Source organism: Papilio xuthus, unplaced genomic scaffold (genome assembly GCF_000836235.2).
Source record: "Papilio xuthus unplaced genomic scaffold, Pxut_1.1 DF827597.1, whole genome shotgun sequence".
In the NCBI taxonomy this organism is placed as follows: domain Eukaryota; kingdom Metazoa; phylum Arthropoda; class Insecta; order Lepidoptera; family Papilionidae; genus Papilio; species Papilio xuthus.
This window is the reverse complement of record NW_013531052.1, coordinates 256,874-281,247: the sequence shown is the minus strand read 5'-3', so window position 1 is coordinate 281,247 and position 24,374 is coordinate 256,874. Positions and strand designations below refer to the sequence as shown.

Here is a 24,374-nt window from a genome sequence, read left to right as displayed (position 1 = left end):
AGACTAAAATTTGTAACTTTTGAAACTTTATAAAGAGCTATGATAATGAATAATCCTTTTTTTTAAAGTTAGAGGACATTCCTTCACATTAATAACATCAGGATTTACAATAAAAACGTGTGGGTTATAAACCTCAGACTAACAATCAGTATTAAAAAACTGCTCGACCAATTGGCGTCTATATAAAGGTAATGTCCGCCTATTTATTTAAATAGTATAGAAAAAGAGGAAGGCTTTTCAGAGCGAGTGCCAAATGTCTTCGTTTCTGCACATGTAAGCAGTTTGGCACGTGATCCGAATTAAAGCGACACATGTATGAGTGCAGCGCACTTACCGTGGTTTTCTGAGACTAAAATCTCTGTACAAAACATATCATTATCCCTGTCTTTCATCTTTAACAAAAGAGAGTTTTAAATAAGGATTTTGGTGTTAGAAACTCACAGTTAGTAGATAACACAGTCTGAGAATTGCATATTATACACAGATCTTCAAATGATATTAACTTGTTAGGATTATATCTTATGACGTGAAACACGACAAGGTTTATTCACGAATAAAAAAATATTTTTATTACGATAATTCGTCATAACTTTTAATCTTTTGTTTTACCATTTGAAATTAGAAGACGAAATGACATTCTTTTTTCTTTACGATTTATAAAGTTAACGGCAACATTGTCAAACATTTTTACACTTGAGAAAAATTAATACGTACTACCAATTTAAGAATTGATTGAAAACGTTATACCTACATTGGAAGAGATGTTGATTTTGTAAAAGCTTTCAGTAACCGGACTTTTAATACTACATAAAAAAACAGTTCATGCACCGATCAAACCTCTTGAAAGTCCCGAGCGAATTGCGCTGAAATATCGCAAATACAGATAGCCACTTAGCTGCACTCATAATGGGAATGTGGAAAACCTATTTGTATGTATGCGAGCACGACCATCCAAATACTTCTGGAATATTAAACAGCGATTGCTTTTCAATTGATATCCAACTTTTAATCTTGAAATACGAGCCGGAAATTTAAAGCCAGTAAAGTAGACATACATATATATTTCACATTTATCTTGACAGTAGTATGTATTTGCCAAGTATATAAACCTTTTAACGTGCGCCAGGTACCAGGTACGGTGTTTTTAGGAATAATATATTTTTCTAACTTGAGAGAGTCGGTGGCTCAAGGGTTAAGCACTTTAAGCAAAACATGTAATCTGCAGGACATCGATTCGATTTACATATGCACATTTATCCGACGTTGTTATGGCGCAATTAAACATCATGATGCTACCTGCACATATCAGCAAAGAAATTCAAGGATATGTTTGAATTTTCGGGAGAAAAAGTTGGCAACGCGGCTCGCCATCCGTGAAGTTTCGTCTTTCGAAGGGGAGAAAAGCCGAATGCAGAGGTTTTCTTTCGCTACGACAAACGGAGATCCGTGGTGGGTTCTCTGGTTTACAGAAATGAGTTTTGTTTGTTTGTTACTAACTAGACTTTATACTGAGAGAAGAAAAACTCGATTTTTTTCAATTACTGATTTTAAGAAATACAGCTACAATTCAAATATGTTTACTTTCAATTTATATCAAAGATACTCAAAACTCAGTTCTGGAACGTAATTGCAATACGAATAAAGTTCCATGTGTAATTTGTTAGAGAACGCGGTCAAAGGAACCGCATTTTAATCGTTTATCTTACTTAAATAGTAATTGGAATTCCATTACAAGTAACGGTTAGGGTTTGTAGATAAGATGCTGGCGAGCTAGAGACGACCATGATCGTTCAAAGATACCTTTCATTTTGCCATTGTAATCTTTGAGGGAATTTTTGTTCCAAATAAGTTAGGGATAGTAAGAAGATCAAACGTTATCTATCTTATTGCACAAAGAACCTAAAGCCCGCCATACACGGACTTGATGTAGTAGGTAACGTATAAACTCAAAGAAAAAAAATGATTCAATCTTAAAAAGTGTTTGGTATGAAAGCTAAATTATCATTCAGTAATATAGCCTATGTACTAAAACTTAACTAAACCAAAAATAACCGTAGTTCTCTCAATAAACGCTTTTTGTTTTAGAAAAACAATTTAAATGTCATTTTTCGCGGATAATTTTTTTTGGTATTAATTGCCTAACAATTTTTTTTTCTTCATAAATCTTAGAAGTAGTTTTGAAGATATCACGATCACCAACACAAATTATAACCGAAGAGCCAGCTCTATAGCCTTAGTATTGATATGACAGAAAAGATATCAGACTTTATTCTTTGTAAGCCGAACTCTTGTTTGTTAACGAAGTAGGTATTGTTAAGTAGATAGTTATATTTTTGAGAAATATTTACAAGGGAAATTCATTACAATTTTATAGACAGAATTGTTTCACGATTGCTAAAGAAAATATCGTGATTAAGTGCATTGTGATTCAAGTAACACTTGCGATTGTTATCGTAGAAGGGCCGAAGCAATTGTACTGTGTTTTCAGTTATTATTTTTGCTATGTAAGTTCTTAATTAACAGTCAACCAATCATGAAATTTTCAACGATAAAGTAAGATATATTCATGGATCAAGATTCAAATAACGATGAATTTAAATTAATTTATAAGGAAATTTGAAGAACTAATTTCTATAAGCGAATATGAATTTAATCAGCATGATTTAAGGTTGAAATTCACAAAGCAATAAAGCGTAAACTCTAATGAAAAGTATTATTATTTTTATTAGGAAAAAGTATTAGGCAGCTGTCGCACACGTGGACCACTGTTTTTGAGTATGTTGGTTGTAAAGGCATTCTGGAAACTGATACTAATTGGCCCAAAAAGAACGGCCCTTTTTACTTTGTAAAGAGATTTTATTTCACTAAACACGGTCACTGCGGCTTTAAGTAAATGCCTGTTTAAGAATGCCTTTGTTCATAAAGGTACGTGAATATATGGAAACATTTTATTTTGGAAATATTTATTCATAGAATACCGAGTATTACATATATTTATATTAGTACTGGTTCAAAAGATAATACAGATTGTAGGCCTATGCTTAGGTAAACGTATATAAATTGGATTGGAAACATCGTTCGAGTATAGCACATAGAGCACATAGAGTATAGCTCATATCTGATATTCGAGTTTTTGTGTATTCATTGAATTTTAAATAGAAATGATTTTAGATAGATGAATAATAAAATCTTAGTATTCTATATTTTTCATCATTATCAGCTTACTATACGTTCCTACGAAGGGGCTCTGAATCTACCCTTATTTTAACAAAATATTAGAAGTTTTTATTAATTTAACTAATAATTTTTGTACCATTCCAACTAATCGTAACATCAGATGATACGAAATAAAAATCAATTTATTCAATTAATAGAAGTTGTTCAATACATGTGCGTCTTAATACATTGTTTTCTGATGTGAATTAAGTTTTGATTCATCAAAATCTGAACTTTTCAGTAGAGAAGAAATTAGAAAAAAAAATTAATTATTAGAATAAGTTCCGAAAAGTATTTTATAAGATGACTGAATGAGCTTTTATGTCTGATCATGTTTTGTAGAATAATTATATAACAAGAGTATGGTAAGAATTTGAAGTAAAGTGGAAAGAATAGAAATTGAGGGCAAGCGGAGTTCAGTGACCCGCATCGTGATGAAGTATGGTCTAATTCCATAACAAAGGTGTGGGTGCTCTCTGGAAAGAGAAAAAGTGTGCATAAATTGTCGAGTCTTCCCTTACTTCACTTTTAATATTACAATTTTTATATATCTAGACTAATATTACATTGACTTTGTAAAACGTATTTGTATTTCATTTAAGCCACATGCAATCCTTTATCAAGGTTTTAACTTTATCGATATGATTTAAGAACACGCAAGTACCAATACTTCAATAAAATCAAACACACAAAAACGAGATAAAAAGGAATATTTGAGTCTTTTCTTTTATCAAAAGAAATCAATAATTGTTTCATGTATTAAAGTAAATCAGATTATTATACTTGTTCGACAACATTTTCCAATCACAATTTTCGTAACAAAAATTAGTATTAAGAACAAAATCGTTTCCTTACTATTTTAAGAGTACGTACAAATTTTAAACTATTTAAAATACAAACTATTTGCTATATCAACCAGCTGTTTGCGGAAGTATCTACGCTCTGCTCTACAAAAACGAGACTTTTTTGCACCGCTCCCCACTGCACTGGCCGCTATAAAGAATAGTCGTCGTTTACAAAAATCTGTGTTTTTGAAAGATTTGATAAAATAAAATAAGTGTTTTTACTGTCGATCTAATCCTTCCAGGTCTAAAGTTACATATTTTCGAGCTATTATAAATACGATAGTCATGTTTTAGTTGTATGTAGTGTTGGCTTAGAAATATTAAAAAAATGATATAAAAAGTATTTTATATACCAAACTGTGTGGTTTGTTCCAGGTCGTACGTTTAATTTAAATTTTTAAAACTCAAAAGTCGACTCATCTTTGAGAGCGCATAAAAATGAAAAACGGCATGTACATTTTTCATTTGTGCTTACACAAACGATTAGTTTTCTGTCCCAGTTATTTCAAATAGGAGTTGCATTTGAATTGTTTTAGACGTGTCTGTTATGCACTCGTTTCACGTGAAAGCGACGCAAAGTCAGTGAAAGAAGGCTGGCATTGAGTGGATGCACTCCGTAAATCGGAACAAACTAAATGACCTAGCTAATGGTTGACGACAGGCCTCCATTGTTGTCGAGCCCTGCCAATCGTTTGCTGTCGCTGTAAAACCCGACTTTATGTTTGTTGTGTGGTGTTTACAGCCTCTGCTTTCAGACTTTGTGTCCAAATAAAAAACAAAATAAAAACGAAAGTTAAAACGAAGAAAATTAAAGCAGATATTTAACACAACACAAAATACGTAGTTGGGTTTGACAGTGAATGTAAAAAATACGCAAATATTGCTTTACTATTATTTATGTACCAAGAACAATAACTTAAGCAATTTTTTAAATCGAAAAAATATTTCTTAATGTTAAGAATTTAGACAAACAAAAGATAAAGAAGCGGGGAAATATGGATCGCATATTTTAATTGCCCATTGCAAGACGGGATAAATGGAAGTCATAAATTCCATTGTGGAGACGTCAAATATCCGATTTTTCTTTCATTGAACGAAGTATTCAATAATGCAAGAATCGGCGTCCGACCGCGCTGTAAATCACCGACTTGCGTTCTTTTAGAACCGCCACTTTCCGAGTCCTCCTTCAACCTTAGAATGTATGTCCCCACTTTAGTAATTCGATAAAGAAAAAAAATGAGATTTATTCTTCTTCAAAACAGTATTTTAATACGAAAAATTAATAGCTGATCCTGAACGAATAAAAAATTACAAATAAATTTTAATTGAAATAACTGAAAATAATCATTGTAATATTTGTTAGTAAAATAAGAAATATAATCCTGCATCTATGGTAATCTTATGGTCAACATTGTCTTTGTCTTCTATTCTGTCATTATTATAACATTCAGAAAACTTACTCATATATCATTATTTTCATGAAGTACGCATTCGTATAATTAGGGGTTTCACGAATATTTTTAAACTACGATTGTATATTTAAATTGGTTATTTTGGGACGAAAATACTCATTTTAATTAATAATTTCATTGTCATTGTTGATTTAGAGACGCACAATGAGACTATATTTAGGGAAGTAAACTCAGTGCGGTTTACAGGGGTACAAAACCTTTCACGGTGGCCGTGAGTTATGGGATTTTGATGCTAAAAAGCTTACAACGGTAGCCCATAAACAAAACAACGTCTCTATAATAACATTTCGCGATTTAAATGTTGTTTTGAACAGTTTGGGAACATAATAACGTAAAACATTTAATGTAATTTTTGCGAAATGTTAATTAAATAGTTTAGTCGGCAATCGAAAAAGTTTTTATATAAAATATTGATAAATTTTAAATTTATCATGTTTTCAATGTGTTATTTTTCTATTTTTTATTTGTAGTAAAGGTTTTTTTTTTAATATGAGATTTTGATATATTTTATTAAATCGTTCTCTTGGAGGAAAAGTAAATAACTCTACGTATAGATATGTGAAGAAAAATCTGTGACAATAAATGGTCGTAAATGCGACACGTAATAAAACTACATTGTAGTTTTAATTCATATGTTTCCGAGTCACAGTAAAGCAGGAGCATTAGGTACATAAAAGTAGATAAACGGTGTGATAAAAAAGTAAAACGTCGTCGTTTCCCGAGATATTTTCATGGACAAGCTCAGAATCAAGGGAGTCATTTGGGGAGCAAATTGCAGACAGATGGGCGGACCACCGTATGAGGTGAGCCTCGCTCAAAGTGAGCCCTCGGTCAAATGTCCCAAAATGGTAGCCGTACGTTCATTACGCTCGCTATTTTATACCTACCTATATGCTGCTTATTTGAAGTCTTCTCATTTACGTTTTTTGATTATACTAGCATTACTTTCCAAGAGGTATGTTTTTTATTTTCCTTAGTCTACTTGGCAAAGAACCCAAAAAATCTGTTATAACATATTCATATGTATTATTAATTATATATATATATATAAAAAAGTCGTGTTAGTTACACTATTTATAACTCAACGGCTTACCGATATGGTTGAAAATTGGTGAGGAGGTAGCTTAAAGCCAGGAGACGGACATAGGATACTATATATTAAATTTATTCGAATTAATGCCTGCAAGAGCTGCTTTTTATTTAACTTACTAATATCATAAATGCGAATGTTTAGATGGATGTAATGTGGATGAATGGATGGGTGGGCTACACGGATTAAGTTTTTTTATATATCCACGCGGACGGAGTCGCGGGCGACAGCTAGTTTATGATATTTTTTTAATATATTTTTTTAAAAAACAAACGTAGAAATCTTTGAATAGACCTACAGTTAATGTTTGGGAACTGCGAAAAAAAAATGCTTAACTGAATGTAAGTTGCATGCATTTTTAATAAGGGCGACTTATCCTCAAAAACTCTTTTTAACTAGAGTCTTACAGATAAAAGTAGCAGTATGTGAGTCTGTACTCGCATTTCATTTGTCGGGAAATGAATGCGGAAAACGAGCAACGGGTCGTTTTTTTTTTAGTAGGAAAAAACATCTCTCGTAAAAATAAACGTCTATTATACAAAGAATACGCACTGGGTATATTCAAAGCTAATGTCTTCATATAAAATTTGTAACTATTTTTCTCGAGGTATTTCGATAATAACTTATTGATCGTCTCGTTACGAAATATGCTAACAATGAAGCTTTGTATATTGTTTCGTTAAGAAAACAAAAGGAAGTTTATATCAAGACACAGGAATTTTTCTATATGTTTCCTATTAATCCAAGGTCATATTTTTTACATTGGTAAATGACATTTGACAAATAAATAAAAAAAGAATATTATGAAATTAAAATTGATGTAATAAATTTGCACTCGTTATAAATATTATTTTTTACTTATTAATTGTTATATTTTTATGTGTTATGTTTTTATAATTATTTTGTAATGTTTTTTGTTAATTGTGTTGTAATAGTGAAATGATTAAATGTAATTATTTTTTATTTTATTTTAAATCAGATTTTTTTTATATTATAAGGTGGCAAACGAGCGAGCTGCCACCTGAAGTCGCTGAAATAACGAAGTGACCGTTGCCCATAGACATACACAATTACATATGCATTGCCTTTAATCGACAGAGGAGAGGATGTACAGAAAGAAAATGTCTTCCCTTTACATGCATCCTCTCATCCGGAAAGTCCACTTCCACTTCCCATTCTTTCCTTATAAGAAAACGGGTGGGAAGGGAAAGAGGTCTAAATTAAGCCTCCGGGACGCACACTCATCAGACGAACGTCACGTCTTTCTTCTGTGTGGATTTAAAATGTAAATACATGGTACCACAAATATCAGTCTTAAATTCATTACTTAGTTAAGATATATAATCAATTGATGTTGTCTATAAACATAGTGAATTTCTTTAAAATTATAAGAATTTCCTAGATACTTCTATAACATAATACGTCTGTTCCGAGTTATAATAAATTACCATTTTCAAGGGGTTACTTTAAAGCGATCAAATATTGTAGAGCAATTTATTTTCCGTTGAGAAAACTTTAAAATATAAAGAGAAAAGTTATTTTGAATAAAGGTGCACTTTGTTTAAAATCTCCGTTGAATTTGCAAGAAATATCGACGAACATTCTTAGCCTTCGTTAAAAATAACATTAAAGTGGCTTCAGTTCATTTTATCTACAAACTAACGATGATAGTTTTGAATTATAATATACAAATTAATTTACCGCGCACTTCGCTTGATTAACGCGTGGCCACTTGACTTTATTAAAATGTGTATGATTTTTATATTATATAAGCACCATAGAATATATAGCTCTAAATTAAATTAAATAAATAATATCAGTTTAAAAATATAAAGGAATTTTTAGTAAAAAAAGCAATTTTATAATTTGTTGGAGAGTGGCCAGAGGCGACGCCAAAACGCACACGTGTTTACAATTCACTCTGGATTAAACCAGAACTGAATGCCAACTTAGGTAATTATGGAATAGAATAATACTTCATTAACATAAACAAATGTACCTCTCTCCATACAGTCAACAACACAATTCGGGCTTTTACTGTGATAAAGTAGAGCAAAAATGTAAGCGGATTCTTCGTTAAAATAAAGAGGAGGAAATAAAATGTGCTCACATAAAATATATGGAGATGGAAAGGACATGTTTCTTATTTGTAAAAGCAAATAAACTACTACGTGTAATAGAAATAATAAACTTTTATTTTTTTTGCAACGTTCCATAAAGTTTTGTAGTTTTTTTTTCTTAATTAACTTCGTCCGACTAAGGGCAGATGGCATTGGTTATACATTATTGTTTTAACCCTTACTTCGTCGAATTTTTTTGCAGCGAAAAAACTGTTTTTTTTTAGTAAAGTCATACGTAAAATTCTCTAAACTAGTTCAGTAGATTTTTTTAATTAGTTGTTCTTCACACTGGACACCATCGAATTAAGGGTTAACCTAAGCAAACACAAATAAAAGCAGGGAGTTTAATTATATGTGTTAATGCGTGCTGAAACATGGATTATAATAAGTAAGGAAATAAATTCAAACTAAATTACTTTAGTCTGTTTCCAAAGTAATTTACGACACGTTACGTTTGATAATTACGGAACGTCTCGTTGCTTACTTTTAATTACAACTGTTTATTTTGTTGTGTAAACTCAGACAGTGCGTTTGTGTAATCAGTGTTGTAAACCAACAAAACCCCTGCGAAGTGTGGAACAAAACAGGCACCTGTTTCCCCCAAAAGGCATGTTAACGCCCCTTATCAACTCGTTAGTATCAACTGGTTAAATTCTGGCTCAGTGTATCGTTTTTAACCATAGTTTCAATTTTCATTGTTTGGTTAATAAAAGGGTTCTGTGTTATAAAATTATAACATATTTTATTACTATATATATTAATAAAATTGGTGTGTCTGTGTATAGAAAGAAAAAAATATCTTATTTGTATTTTGATAACTAAAAAACTTTTTATTTTATTTTGTGTCTGTCAGTCTGTCCGAAGCACACGGCGAAATTAGGCTTTATTTGAAATTCTACGCTGACACCCGTTAGTAATATGTAATTTTCAGACAAAAATCTAACTCTATATATTAACTTACAAAATTGTAAAAGAACACTAAAGAAATGTATTTAAATAATAGGAATATTCTGTGTAATTCCATATAAACGCTTATATTAAAAGTTGTTACTCGACGTGAAAATGAAAACATGTTGTCCCCGTGGGCACTGACTTTTGATCATAAAACTTAATTTAAAAATGAAACGTGAGAATCTTTACGAAAAAGCTACTAGGTTATCATAAACTGAGTATGTATTAGTCTTATTTTTAATATCAAAGACAAAATAGAATTAGAAAATCATTAAATCTAAAACTTAGGCAAAAAATAACCGACATGTTAATTGCTGAGGATTTTGACTTTTTACCATTAACAGCAGCACCTATGAGTTCCTTTACGTTAATTTCTATTTAGTTTACCGACTCAGATAAATTTGTTACAAGTATTAAAGTACAAGTATCATATTCTTGTTAAAAACCAAAATAAAATGAGCTTCGATTAATACGAAGTTATCAAAACTTTGAGTATGGATGAAATCTTGTTAAGAGCTGACAACAGGCTTAGGGACTTGTAAACAAGGGTCGCGGTATCGCGCACTACGCGATCAGATGCCAGACACAACATACATAATGCATGAGCCTAGATACCTTTTCTCTTCGCTTCATTCTTTCCGCAACATCAGTGATTACATTGAGCAAGGAAAGATATAGTATCGCATAAACGGTACCTGTTTCATACTTATCTATGTTTTTTTTGTGACTGTGTAGTCACTGTTTGCCTTGAAGAGGCATTTACAGCTTCGCCGGGCTGGAGGTGGCCAAGCGCAGATGGCGCTTAGCCTAAACCTCGTTTAAGAGTAACAAGACTCAAAGGCACCCTGAGGAGCCTTGGCTCAGGCTGTTACTTATTTATGTTATCACAATGATGCACATTTAAACGTAAAAAAATAAATAGATATATAAGATAAAACATTAGGTAATATATAAAATAAGATATGTGTAAATAAGTTATGAGCGTTACTGCCATATTTATTTGGTTAATACATAGCGTAATTGCTATTCTGTTGTAGCCGCTGTAGTGATTGTTATTCCTAACCTTCTAAACTATATTGAGTGCCTTAATACCGAAACTTGTAACATAATTCTAACCGCCGAATTTCCTTAATATGTATAAGAAAGGGTCATTAATTTCCGTCGGTATAAACACCGTTACGACGGCAGTATACTTATGAATTCCTTGTACCCTTTATCGCTATCTCACCAGATATTCCGTGAATTTATTACGACCGGAGAAAATGAGACATAATACGAAATAAATAATGTAGGAAAAAATGGAAATATTTATATTGTAAAAAGTATTAAATCAGTTGTGATCGTGCTCGAGGGTCTATTTAAATTCGAGGGCGACGTGTGGAGTAAGGTTTTGGTGATTTATGAGCGCTTTGGGGCTGAGCCGGACCGAAAGTTTAAATATGACCGGTGTCGACAGACCTCTCACCTTGCCAGCTGCAGATTTTGTTAGTTTACAGGTTTAAATACAGAACACGGAGGTAGAGTGACAGTGCAGTACAACAGCAGCGGTAAGTATAAATAAAACAGTGGGTTAAGCATGAAAAATTTCTTAATTTAAACGACAAAATTTGTATGAGATTTGTGTAACGCCCCTTCAGGCAGAAAGTACACCAACAAATCTTACCAAAATTTTGTTGAGCTCGATACGAATACTTTCTCGCAACTTATCGTTAACAATTATCATACTGGCTCGACTGTCGACTGCTTTGCCTCACTGTACTGCCCTAGTGTGAAACTAGCATTGTGGTGATTTCGGTTAGAGGTTTAATGAATCGTATGAAATTGATTTGGGATATAAGTTCGTTGTACGTATGATTAAAATCTGATAAAGCATTTTTTATTCTATATCATTTGAAAATACTAAATAGTAATTGCAATTCAATCGTACAAAGCTTTATTCAAGAAAACAAAAATGTGCTATTGTGAATAATCTTTATAAATATAAAAAAATTGAATATTTAAATGAAAACGTACATATTTAAGATACAAACGTTTAAGGTTACATAATTATTTGAAATATAAAATACATTGCTTTATCCCAAAAACATTTTTTTTTTCAATATTTTTAATGGGCGAGGAACATTCATAAAGAAAAGCACCGAGCACCACTTGGTCCTGTATTTCAAAGACAACGATAAGCGAACGAGCGAGCGAAATCTCCTCTGAATTATTCAAGACTTACGAAGTGTTAAGGAATGTGCGCAAACACGGTAATATTCCTTTAATATTTATATTACTATCCGCAAAAACAATCCAGCGAGACAAATATTCATTCGCGAGCGACGGTAAACAAACATGTCTCAGTATGAAACGCACTCTGTTGATTACAATTGTACTTAATAGGGAGTCTGGTATTATACAAAATGCGCCCGAAATATCTACTCGAGCAAACAAACATAATTTTCCTAAGACAATGCTTGAATATAGCATGTAATATTCATGAAAATATGCGCTTATACGCCCCATTAATGTAGATAGAATTAAACTTTCATATATTGTATGAATTTAATATATTTGATAATTAATGTAATTTATGTAAGATTTATGAAGCCATCTAAAATCCAACTTTGGCATAGACTGTTGTATACATTATTTACAATGAAACGTTACTATTTGGTAAAAACATGTAAATGCTAATAAAAGATAATATAAGTGAAATTATTTAATAATTGAATAGTATATAATGTTTATCCGTTTAAGTTACTTTACATATCTCCCCTATTTACTTATATTACATGTTACATAGCAATTAAACTAATAAGACGATAACACTTTACTAATTAGCATAATTATTCATAAGATCATTCAAATCTCTAATTATACCGAGTATTGTACGTAATGAGAAATCGTTTAATAATGTTAATTAATAAGATTATAATTCAATTTTAGGTCCAAATTTCATCAAAATCTTTGTAATATTTTTCTGCATTAGAATATTATATTCATTTATTTTTCTTATATTAAGTAGAATAAACATCTTATCTATATATATAAGAATCAATTGCTGTTTGTTAGTCTCGCTAAAACAAGAGAACGGCTGAACGGATTCATCTTACCTTGGTATTGGAATGTTCGTGGATTTCTAGGGAAGGTTAAAAGTTTTTAATACGCGCAGACGGAGTCTCGGACGTTAGCTAGTTTTATATAAAAAGTACAGTACCATCGACTGCGGAATCCCATGAGTCAAGCAACCAGCGGTCAGGGCTGCAGAGACAATCCCGAACCTGCATTGCACGGTGTCGTCTTTGAGGAGGGCTACGGGTGCAGCGCCCCATTGGGGGCGCATTGAGGAGCCATATTCTCGAGCTGGTCAGTGGGGCGTCGCGGTGGTAAGTTAACACGATCCCGTGGCGTCCCACATTATGGCTATGAGGAAACAGAGGGGTTTAGTGGGTATGCTCCCATTTGGGGAGAGAATCCCACATAACTACCGTGTCTTCCTTGAGGGACGGAGTATGCCTAAAGCATTCCCCTCTGAAAAAAAAGGGCTGCAGAGACAGGAACCTTCTTACGATACGCGCGGTTCCTAGAATAACTGCCTTTTGTGAGATTAACTGTTAGCTGTTTAGCGACAGCTTTATATTATTAAAGCCATTGTTAACATTTCAATACACTATATCCAAGTTGCGCGACGTATCCGTTACAAAATTTCATACTTCCTATCCAATCTTCTGAAATGTCACAGTTTTTCAGTGGAAATATCTCTAGTTCCGTTTTTGTTCTTTTTCCAATGCCGACGCGGATTGATTGTGTGCCGTTTGAACAGTCTATCCGGATCGATCTCCCTATCACTTGTACTTCTAAAAATCACACAAAGGATTTATTTTAATAAAGACATATTATACTGATACTCCAATATTTATGGGTTATTATGTAAGTATTATTTTTCTAAAATCTTTTTTTCATTATACAATTAAAAATATTTGTAATAATGTTGTGTTATCCATCACAAACAGTTATTTTCTTTATTGTTACCATCCAGTTCCACTTTGACGTAATATAGAAAAATTCTTGGGCAAATATGCGCAAAGGGATGACAAATATTCGGATACGAAATAACGGGGAACATTGTAACACATTCATCGTTCCTGAATACAGTTGGAATCAATCGATATCGTTCAAGAATTATCTTTGATATACGAATAATTTCATAGATCTGTTTACTCGTTAAAAATAATAATATAAAGGTATTATAAATAGTTATACGGTAAACAAATATAATTATACGTATTTCTACATATAAATAACCGATATATTTTCCATAGGCTTACAGGTGAATATTCTTAATATATATAATTCTAGCTGTCTTAGTATTTATATCTTACTAGCTGTCGTCCGCGACTCCGTCGGTGCAGAATTAAAAAAAAACTGATTTAGTAGCCTATGTATTTTTCCATGCTATGTTCTACATCTATGCCAAATTTTAGCGAGATCCACACTACCGTCCCCAAGATACCTTCAAACATCCATCCATCTATACATTTGCATTTCTAATATTAGTAAGAAGTAAGATGTAACAATTTAAGAATTACTTAGCGTGATATAGTAAGTGAAGAAAAAACCCAGTTGTAGTTTCTTTGACACTGCAAGTCTACGCTAACTTAAGCTCATATTACTACTATTTAACATATAATGTACGTTTACGTTATTTAAAAATTTGTAAAAGAAAGGGTCTTGACTGACAGACGGACGGACAACAAAGTGATCCTATAAGGGTGTCGTTTTTTTCTTTTCGAGATACGGAACCCTCTACACAATTACAAAAAAATGTATTCTTAATATTATTTACTGAACAAGGTTATTTGTTATTTATCTAAGGTTTCATACAAAACGTTTGTTTGAATTCAGTTAATTGAAAACAAGGAAAGTAGGTAATCATTGTTTCGCGTTCCCACAGGAACCCGAGCCGGACCGACGGTAAAGCGAACATCAAAGATACGCTGTAATGAAATGAAAAGAAAAACGAGCGAACAAAACTCCCACAACAAAAGCTAACAAAACTATACTGAATGGAATGAATTCTTAAGGAGCGAGAAGGGCTTTTGAAACAATGGTATATTCGTAACCAGCCTTCAGCTCGACAAGCGCTTGATTGTGCTCGCGGCCAAATTGCTAATAAATTGATGACCCACCCGAATAAAATCAATCACATATTATTGAGTTAATTGGAAATAAAACTAGCAAACTAGTAGCATAGCATGGTTACTTAAGGCCTATGCACACCTATCCTAGGGTAGGCCTACGGGGCTATTACTACTACTACAGCGAAAGATCATTTTTTAAAAATCGCGTTTAAAAAATTTTCATATTATGAAAAATAATTTTCAATTATGCTTACATTTTACGCTTTATTTGTTGAATTTAAAACCGATTTATATTATAGGAACTAACGGAGAATTGTTGCATTCAGCGTAAATAGAACACAGCAACTAAAGTGAATGCCAAAAATGGCTGGCAAATAATTCTACACTGAAGCTATTTAACGAATAAATCTCTTTGAATATGTAACGTATTTTTCTAACACACAGTGAGAAAATGTTGCAACAATGCACGTATACATTATGTGTGAGTTTCCATTGCAGAAACAATTGTGCAAAAACATATTGTCATTGAAAAAGAGAGATATCTTTTTGTATTTTCATGGACCATTTTGATGATGATTTTCATTGTAGAGTGAATTGTATTTTTTATAAGAAAACCCGTTTCTGTGACACTGTTTAAGTATTATAAGATGTTTTGTAACATTTGTGCGATTGAATAGTCCTAAATACACAATAACACTTGTTAAAAAGGTCTTTTCTGAAGTCATTTCAATTATAAATTACTTTTGACACAAAGTTAAAGCCACCAAAAGCAATAACAACTTACACCAAAGGCAGTAAATATTTACATAAGCTTTGAAAAGGGACTTATAGAACTTGATAAATTATTAAATATCTCGAAATTCACGGCGATATTGACTTGATATTTTGAATAAATATGTCTAGCTAAAGTTTAGTACAACTTACAGCATTTAAGGTTAAATTGAACGTTACTACAGAGCCGTATTTTCAAGAATTACAATGATATAGCTGGAAAAAAACTCCCCAGGCGATATTGAAGGCGGCTGATATTAGATTGTTTAACGTTTATGCCAAAAAGTTTATGGAACCAGAGATTTAAATAAGAATTTATTAAAATATGAATACTTATTCACTTGATACGTTCATCTTCTTTTATTTTTTTATCTAAAAAAATATTAATATCATCCCTATTAAAAGCTGCTAAGCATTTTGATCTAGATTTTAAAATACATCTTTAGATTCTAGGTTCATCTACATGCAGGTTGCATCACGATATTTTACTTCACCGTAGGAACGTCAGATAAATGTATATATGTAAATCGGAAATCGATAAACACATTGGTACATGGCGGGATTCGAACCCAGGACTTCAAGATTTCAAGTCAAGTGCTTGACCCCTTAGCCCCGCGCGATATTTTTGTTCTCTTTTGTACTTTGACTAACCACTTAAAAACCGATTACGTTTACTTTTCCGGATCTTACAATTTTCTGTATAATGGAGTAGTAAACTTCTATTGTGGTAACTGACCGTTTTAACTTAATAGTTAAGTTACGAAGAGCTTTGTACTTAACTAAATGTTTACGGTTATCTCGCTGTGATATCCAAAGTTAATTAAATGCAAAGACACTAAAGTCTTTAGTAGTTGGATGTTTATCCGACGCTTGAATATGACTTCGAATTTACTATCTTTTAATTTATTTAAACGATAAAATAATAAACACGATTCAAACACTTTCGTTCTACTAATATTATAAATGCAAATGTTTGGATGATGAATGTTTGAAGGTATTCCACGAACAGTTGCATGGATATCGCTGAAATTTGATATAGATGTAGAACATAGTCTGGAAGAACACATAGGCTACTAATTAAGTTTTTTTAATTCCGCTCGAAAGAGTAGCGGGTGGCAGCTAGTTCGTAGATAAAATAAATTTCTACATTATGAAAATATCTATGAGAATAAAAATAAGAAAAGCTTGAAGTATATTTGCGGCTCTGACCTTAACTTTTTTGTCCTTTAAGATAAATGTTCTTTGAGCTGTCAATAGCCAAGACTTTTGTATTTACTATCTTTATGTAGTTTATAAAAAAGTTGTTAAATAAACTGAAGATGTCGGGACAATGGATATTTCTAAACCGACTCACGTTAAAAAGGACGACTATAAAATATTACAAGTAAAAAAATATGAAGAGATTTACTTATTTGGAATTTAACGCGTAAAAGTGAAGTATTTTAATAAAGTTAGCAGGACTAACTGAGGAGCGGAATTAATGCATCATTCTGAATTTAATTGGCTCTATTCCAATAATACGGATTTCGTTGCGAAATTTTAACCGATCATAAATGTGGCGTAACCGCAGCGTATTTAGTTTCAAAATGTTATTATTTAAGCTAAAGGTGCGTCGAGAATTCAACTTACATTGGAGTTATAGGACAAAAACAATTGACAATCGTTGATAGCAATTTTTTTTAAATTAGTAGAATAGTATTACAAAACCCACAATAGTTAATTTTTGATTTTCGATGAATGATGTCATCATCATCAGCTGACTATACGTCCCCACGGAGGGGCTCAGAGCCTACCCTAAGTTAGGGGTGATTAGGCTATAGTCAACCACGCTGGCCCAGTGCGGGTTGGTTGACTTCACATATATCTTTAAATTTCTTCTTAGATATGTGCAGGTTGTATCACGATGTTTTGCTTCGCCGTAAGAACGTCGGATAAATGTACATATGTAAATAAGAATGATTTAATTTTATTTAAAACCTTGTTCCTTCCCTTACTAACAATCTACGCTACGCAATTGCAACGCTTTAAAACGCTTATGTTCAACATTTTCGCAAATCTATAAAACTTCGTTGCTTTGCTCTCTATTGATGCCTCTACCTTTCTCTACACTGCGGTTCTCAAGTTATGAAGTATAAAAATGGAACATTTGTTTCTATTTACAAAGAAATATCTTACTCCGAGAACTCGTCGAATGGCAATGAAAAATATCTCAGGCGGTTGTTTGGTTTCAACTCTATTCTCACTCAATTGATTTTATGTAAATGATACGAATGTATTGTTGGTTTACGAATGAATGTATCCTGGAATATATTGTTATGATTACTTTCTTAATGGTTATGGAAATGTCTTTTGAAACTTTTATTAAGATACAATGATTAATTATTTCGGTATACTCATTTATTTAAATATTCAAAGCCTTTAAATATTCGTAATGATCTGAAAACGTTGTTTTTTGTAAGCATTTAATTAAAATCTGAGCTGGAATCGAGTGCACAAACGCTTATTGATGAACTGTGAAATCTGATAGTTGTATAATTTACTATACAAGTATATTGACAACATAAATAAATGATTTTTTTAAATTTCGAATACGTTGGGTTAACAATAAAGTACTTGTAAGTTCTTACGAATTCCGCTCAAACCGCTGTAGCGAAGATCAGTTCCCCTTTAATTAGAATGCAAATTAATTGAAAATACTTTAACGAATGAAACGCAGCGTATCGTAATCGCTTTGTACATTGGTTTTAGAAGAATTTAACAAGGCGATAAAAAATGTAACTCACGTAATGAATTCTGTAATCGTTTATTACTGACTCTGATTAATTGGGATATTCTTTATTTTATCAGTAAAGTAAAATTTTTAGTTTTTTTAAATAAAAAATGTGTCATTACGCAGTTACACAGCTTTTAAAAATGGCGTCTGATATGAAATGATTAAATGTTTTCAATGCTGTTTCAAAATTACGAGATACATTTCAATAAAGCCATTGTAGATTCTGCAATTGGTATCCAATAATTTGCATGGATATGGATATCCGACATCATTTCAAAGCTTAAAAGCGTATGAAGCATGTTTGTTGTGATTAAAGGCCGCGATTGGCTGTCATATTGCCGAAAACGCGGTTTCCGGCCTTTGATACAAAGGATTTGCTGAAAATCCAGTCCGTACATATCGATTACATGTTTGTCTTATTAATAGAAAATAACCTACTGTTTCTTTTACGTCCTTCGAATGCTTCGTAACAAGCTTGGGCAGGGGTGGCAAACCTTTACGCTTAATGTGCCATTTTTCTGAAAAAATCTTCAATTACGTCATAGACGTAAGGATCACTCGTCTCCGCTCCTAATATAGTACCTACTTTACTTTACTTCGTAGTGAATAATGGGTTTTGTGATCAGTGATGTGTGTGAAAATATTGTCTCGTGCCATTGGTTCGCCACCCCTGAGTTAGTGTTTCCAAATAACAAAATGTAACATATCTTTTGTTACATGTGAACACATTAAACAATTTGTAAAGTAATCGCGATAATATAGACACAAATTATTATATAATAAGGTCATGTAAAAATTGACTTGTTATATACCTTAATATTCGGGCCAAAATAATAGACGTAATAGTTAGTTTTTATTTGGTTAGGACTGAGCGCTACGGAGAATATTACACGCAAATATGCCGTTATGAAAAAACATTTGAGATAATAAAATCCGGAGAACACATTACTTAAGAGTAGAGGAGTGAAACTGGTGGCTTAAGAGATATTATATTATAATTTTTACTATTATACTAACATTTGTAGACATAAATTTATATATTCAGACATTTACACACACAAAATTTCAGTAATTGCAAATGTCGATCTGTGTGAATAAAATCTCAATATATTTTTAAAGCATAAACAACCTAATGTATCACTTGAAAGGTGGTTTTCTAAATAAAAGGATGAATATTTTGTCAAGGCAAAAGAATATTGTTTGGCAGTAACAGTTGTAGCTGTAGATAGGAAGAATGGCGATAAATAACAGGGGGTTTGCACAATTCGCGGCACATGTTACACACGACTACACACGTAAAGCGACAGTGCACAAACAGCGGTCGACGATATTTAACGACTAACTGTGAATTAAAAGCCTTTGTATACACGTCTTTTATTTGTAAATGTACGTGGATAAAATGTACAAATTTCGACTTAAATATCTACTTGAACAGTTAATGGTTTGCAATTAAGTTTATAATTGACTAACCTTATTTTAAAATCTTAGCAATATTCCAACTACACACAGCTGTATATAGTTAGGATAGACTGCAAAATTATGATCTCACAACAGAATACCACGGTGAAGTACACTTGAATTAGAATCGATTCTATAAGAATTGAAATCCAATTACAGAAGCCTTAGAAATTAAAGAAGCTAATACGACAATACGCGAAGAAGATTACATTTTTTGGAAGAAGCTTTGTGTACGCTGAGCTATAAATATAAAATTTTATTTGAGTCAAGACAATATTCTCTGTTTTGGTGCAAGTAATAAACAGTTTTAATACTTAGGCGTTACGCAGAGGCGTTTTACAAGCGCACCCCGCTGCTGTAATCTTACATAAACCACTGTGGTCCTTGATTTATGAACCACTTAGACCAATGTCCCTACTTACAGCAGCGGTTGAGTGTTTTAAAACATATTGTAACAATATTTTCTCGGATTATTACACAAAATATGATACGCGTAAACCAGCTGGAGTTGCAATAAATTTGAGCCGTATTTGTAGTCAATTTTAACAGAATGATTTCATGTAAGTAAAGGTAATATGAACGTTCACCAACTGTGGAAATACATAAACTTTATAAAGCTACTGAATGAAGACTACAATTTCTAGCTCTAATAAAATACTGTACTAAAATGTATTGCAATCCTGACTTTAAAATCTTACTAGTTCTCTTAGAATGTTAGATATAAAAATAATAGATGCAACGTCAATAGAACGGAATTCTATTGAAGTGCTCCGCATGCATGGCTTCGCTGCAAGCAAACGTTTCGATTTCACGTCCTATTGAATCATCTGCGAGCAACGAGCGAAGCGTAGTCGGCCGGGCGCAAGGGGCTTGTAGCAAAGAAACGAAAATGGTCAACGGGATCTCGACCGCTGTCAGATCGGAATGCAAATTAATACTCGCTCCCGAATCGGACGTATGAATATGCATGCCCCCTTCACTAGCCACCGCTTATATCCGAACCGCCTTGTCGGACGCGAGGGTCTATTTCAACACCAAAAGCCGAGATCCAATTCGATGTTTACGGAGCATTAAACACGCTTAGTTCGAATATTAAATACGCCATTTACGTGTGCTTGCTAGAGCGTATTAATATAATACTTTTTCAGTGTAGTAATCTTCCTAATGCAAAAATTGGATTGCTGGAATGCTTGTCGTAGATGTAAAACGCAGTCTGGAAGAACTAAGGCTACTAATTATTTTTTTTTAATTCTCTGCGGATGAGGCAGCGAGCGACATCTAGTATGTTATAATTAACGTTTTTTGTCGTAGTCTGTAGTCGTCTGCATAAACCTGTACAGAGCTATCTACCATAGTATCCTAACATATTGTAATCCAGTGCAGGCGTATTGGTATTAGTAAAGAAAAATATATTATTGCTTTATATTTTACTCTGTGCGTACATTGGTAAATGTTTTATCGTATGAACAGTATTACTTGTAAAAATATTAGGTCAAAAAGTAAAAAATCTCGTTTCTGCTTCTTGTTATTTAAGCCCCCGAAAGCAAGCGCTGAGGAAAATGTAGAACGACTTATTTAAACCTTTATTTTAAACTTGTATAGTTATAAAATTCTAGTACCTCACGTAACTTTCTATATTTAACTACCTCATAAATTTATAAAGATGAAAACATTGACGAAAATACTCGGGCAAGGAGGATTTAGCTTGAAAATTAACTAGGTTATTTCATGAAGTAATATGTCCTTATAAATTTAGGGGCCAGCGAAGAATTTTAATAACTACATTAAAATTTAAATAGGTTTGTGCTAGGTTAACATTTAATCGAGGTCATGAGGAATTTCCTCGGAACGTAAGGATAGAGCTGAGACTGCACAACTCACAAGACGAAGTACCTACGTCATACGTCACCCCCCTCCCCCGTCCCGCTCCTCCTTGTCTCCACTCTGTATACGTAGCACGTAATTTGATATAAGTAGTCAGCAATCCGCAGTCTCACGATCCTTACAAGTACAAGCGTGTGAACACTACAGGTGTCTCTATTCTATACTACTTGCCTATGCCATACATCACTATCAAGACGAATGGATGTCTACAATATTCACGCTATGTATTTAATATTACGATTTCATTTGTAATATTTTTTTTCATAGCCGTGAACTACGTGACCATTTATATTATTTTACAAGTGGTTTCTTTGCCTACTATTTTTTTTTTTTGGAATTGCAATGGTTTCTTTGAACGTTAGGACAAATTGCTCAGACGCAATAGATATGATATATGGGAGTCAAATTATAATGGTGTTGGTGGTAGAAACAAATCTTGTCCATTTGGATTGGAATTATGAGCACCGAACGATGATGAATTTTCACTTCGCAAAAGATATAGCGAATTATAGGGAACTAACCCTAGTAGTTAAAGTCGCAAATAGAAGAAAAATGACTTTTCAGACAGTCAAGATTTCAAACTTGCAAAATTACCTAATGTGTTTACATAATTTAACTTCTTTTTTCGATTAAGCGTTTTGGTGAATTGCTTTCGAGTTTTGCTGCTTTTTTCAGAATCGCAATTAACATCTTGCGGAGGTCACACAGTAGTTTAATTAAAAGCGTTTTTTATAAGAACGCCGGGGAGTGGGCGGAGTACAGACTCGGCTGTCTACTATTCATTACTGCTGGAGGCTACACATGCCGATGTTCGGTTTAATTAGTTTTTGTTAGAGGACCTACGATCTCCTCGATGCTATATTGGGATCGCAATGAAATCTATGTGCTATTTGTTTCATTGGAACGTAATAGAGTATTTTATATGTATAAAATTACATACCTAAATGTCAAGAAAGTAATTAAGGTGGGATTTAAACTTCTAATGCTGAAATCCTAACTATAAATATTTATAAAGTACTAAAGTTTTTAGTATTAGAAGTCTTTGAATTTTTTGAGCATTAGTCTTATTTTTATTTAACTTTAAAATTGCTAAAAATGTGTTTATCGTATTTTCATTACATAGGAAGCTATTGTTATGTTATTGCTATGTTAGTAGGTAAGTTCTGATTGGCAATTTGGAACTTTAATTAGGGAAGCAAAATATTTAACATCTTACAACGCTTTCCAATTGAATATCTGACTTCTTTTGCATAATAACATAACATATTAAATGTTACTTTTTTGTTTATTAACGGAGTTTTGTCAACGACCATACTGTCCCATAACTCTTGCAATTAAAACATCCAGGCTTTGTCTGTATATTGCTCATAACAACTTATAATAAAAAGATTTTTCAATGTACAGGATTGAAAATATTTTTGAAGACATCTATTTTATATGTTCTTGTTTAGTTTGTCTTACATGTTACAATAGACATGAATAATTAGTTCTCAAGTCGAAACCAGCCTATATCGTTATAAAGAATTATTTTCCTTAATGGCCAGCGCTTGGCTTTTGGCGGCGAACGCTGGTAATTTGTCACAGCCTTCGCGCGCGAGATGTTTATTCAAACGAGGAGGTTTTATTGCAACGACATAAATCTTCGAGCAAAGACGTGGTGGAAGTGACGTGAACTCGTAATCTCACAACGTTGCTTTCTTTTCTTAACTTCCACTCTTTTATTACTTTGTCACGAAATCAGTTATTGATATCAGTCGTTTCCTCTCCTAGTCGTCGCCTGCGACTCCTTTCACGCAGTATTAAAAAAACCTTAATTAATAACCTATGTGTTCTTCCAGATTATGTTCTATATCTGTGCAAAATTTAATCCGGAGATACCTTGTTACAAACATCCTTCCATCCTTTCATCCAACCATTCGCATTTATATTATAATATTAGCAAGATTATTTATTCGAAGTATTTTCAATAGTAGCATTTAATATGTTATCAGGAAAACATTTAAATATAACTTCTTTCTACTCAGACAGTATCTGATTGTGATATGGTATTTTGTCTATGGATGGAAATAACGTAAAAAATTATACCTTATGCTTATGTTTGCAATTTTAAAGGACTTTAATATAACAATTACAACTGTAAATTAATTCCATTGGTTTTTAACGGTACTAGTATACGAGAAGTTTAATCCTAAGTATGTACGATTTTGCATTCATAATTCATGCAACAAAAAACATTGCTTCAAGCTTACAACAGTTATTAAATTCCGAAATAATAACTTTTTGCCCCGAGCGTATATTAACTCTGACGAGTGATTAAAAAGCGAATTGAAATCCTTATTGTATGACAAGCGAGATGGAAGCGTGTTATTAATTCGATGGTACGTCAGAATTTCTGCTGGATGCATTCAAACGGGTAACATAACGTTATCATTTCGGATATGAATAAAACTCTATGTGCATACGGTGTGGTTCATTGTAGCTTACCGCAAACTTTAGCCGTAGGGGAATATTCAAATGGGTAGTCGTAAGCGAGCGTTGAACATATTGAAGGTACTAATTATCACATTGCACGAAGTCCCGTAAGCAGCTTTTGTCGCTGCATTGCCGTTGAACCCATTCTTACGTCACAATCACCTTTTGTTGCATACTAAATTAGCTCTCATAGCTAATG

General features: G+C 32.7%; 1 protein-coding gene across 1 annotated transcript in view; it reads right to left on the bottom strand.

Annotated features, from left to right (window-relative positions):
- Nucleotides 1-24,374, bottom strand: part of LOC106118090 (neural-cadherin) — a 125,619-nt gene that overhangs the window by 18,164 nt on the left and 83,081 nt on the right. The window lies entirely within an intron of this gene.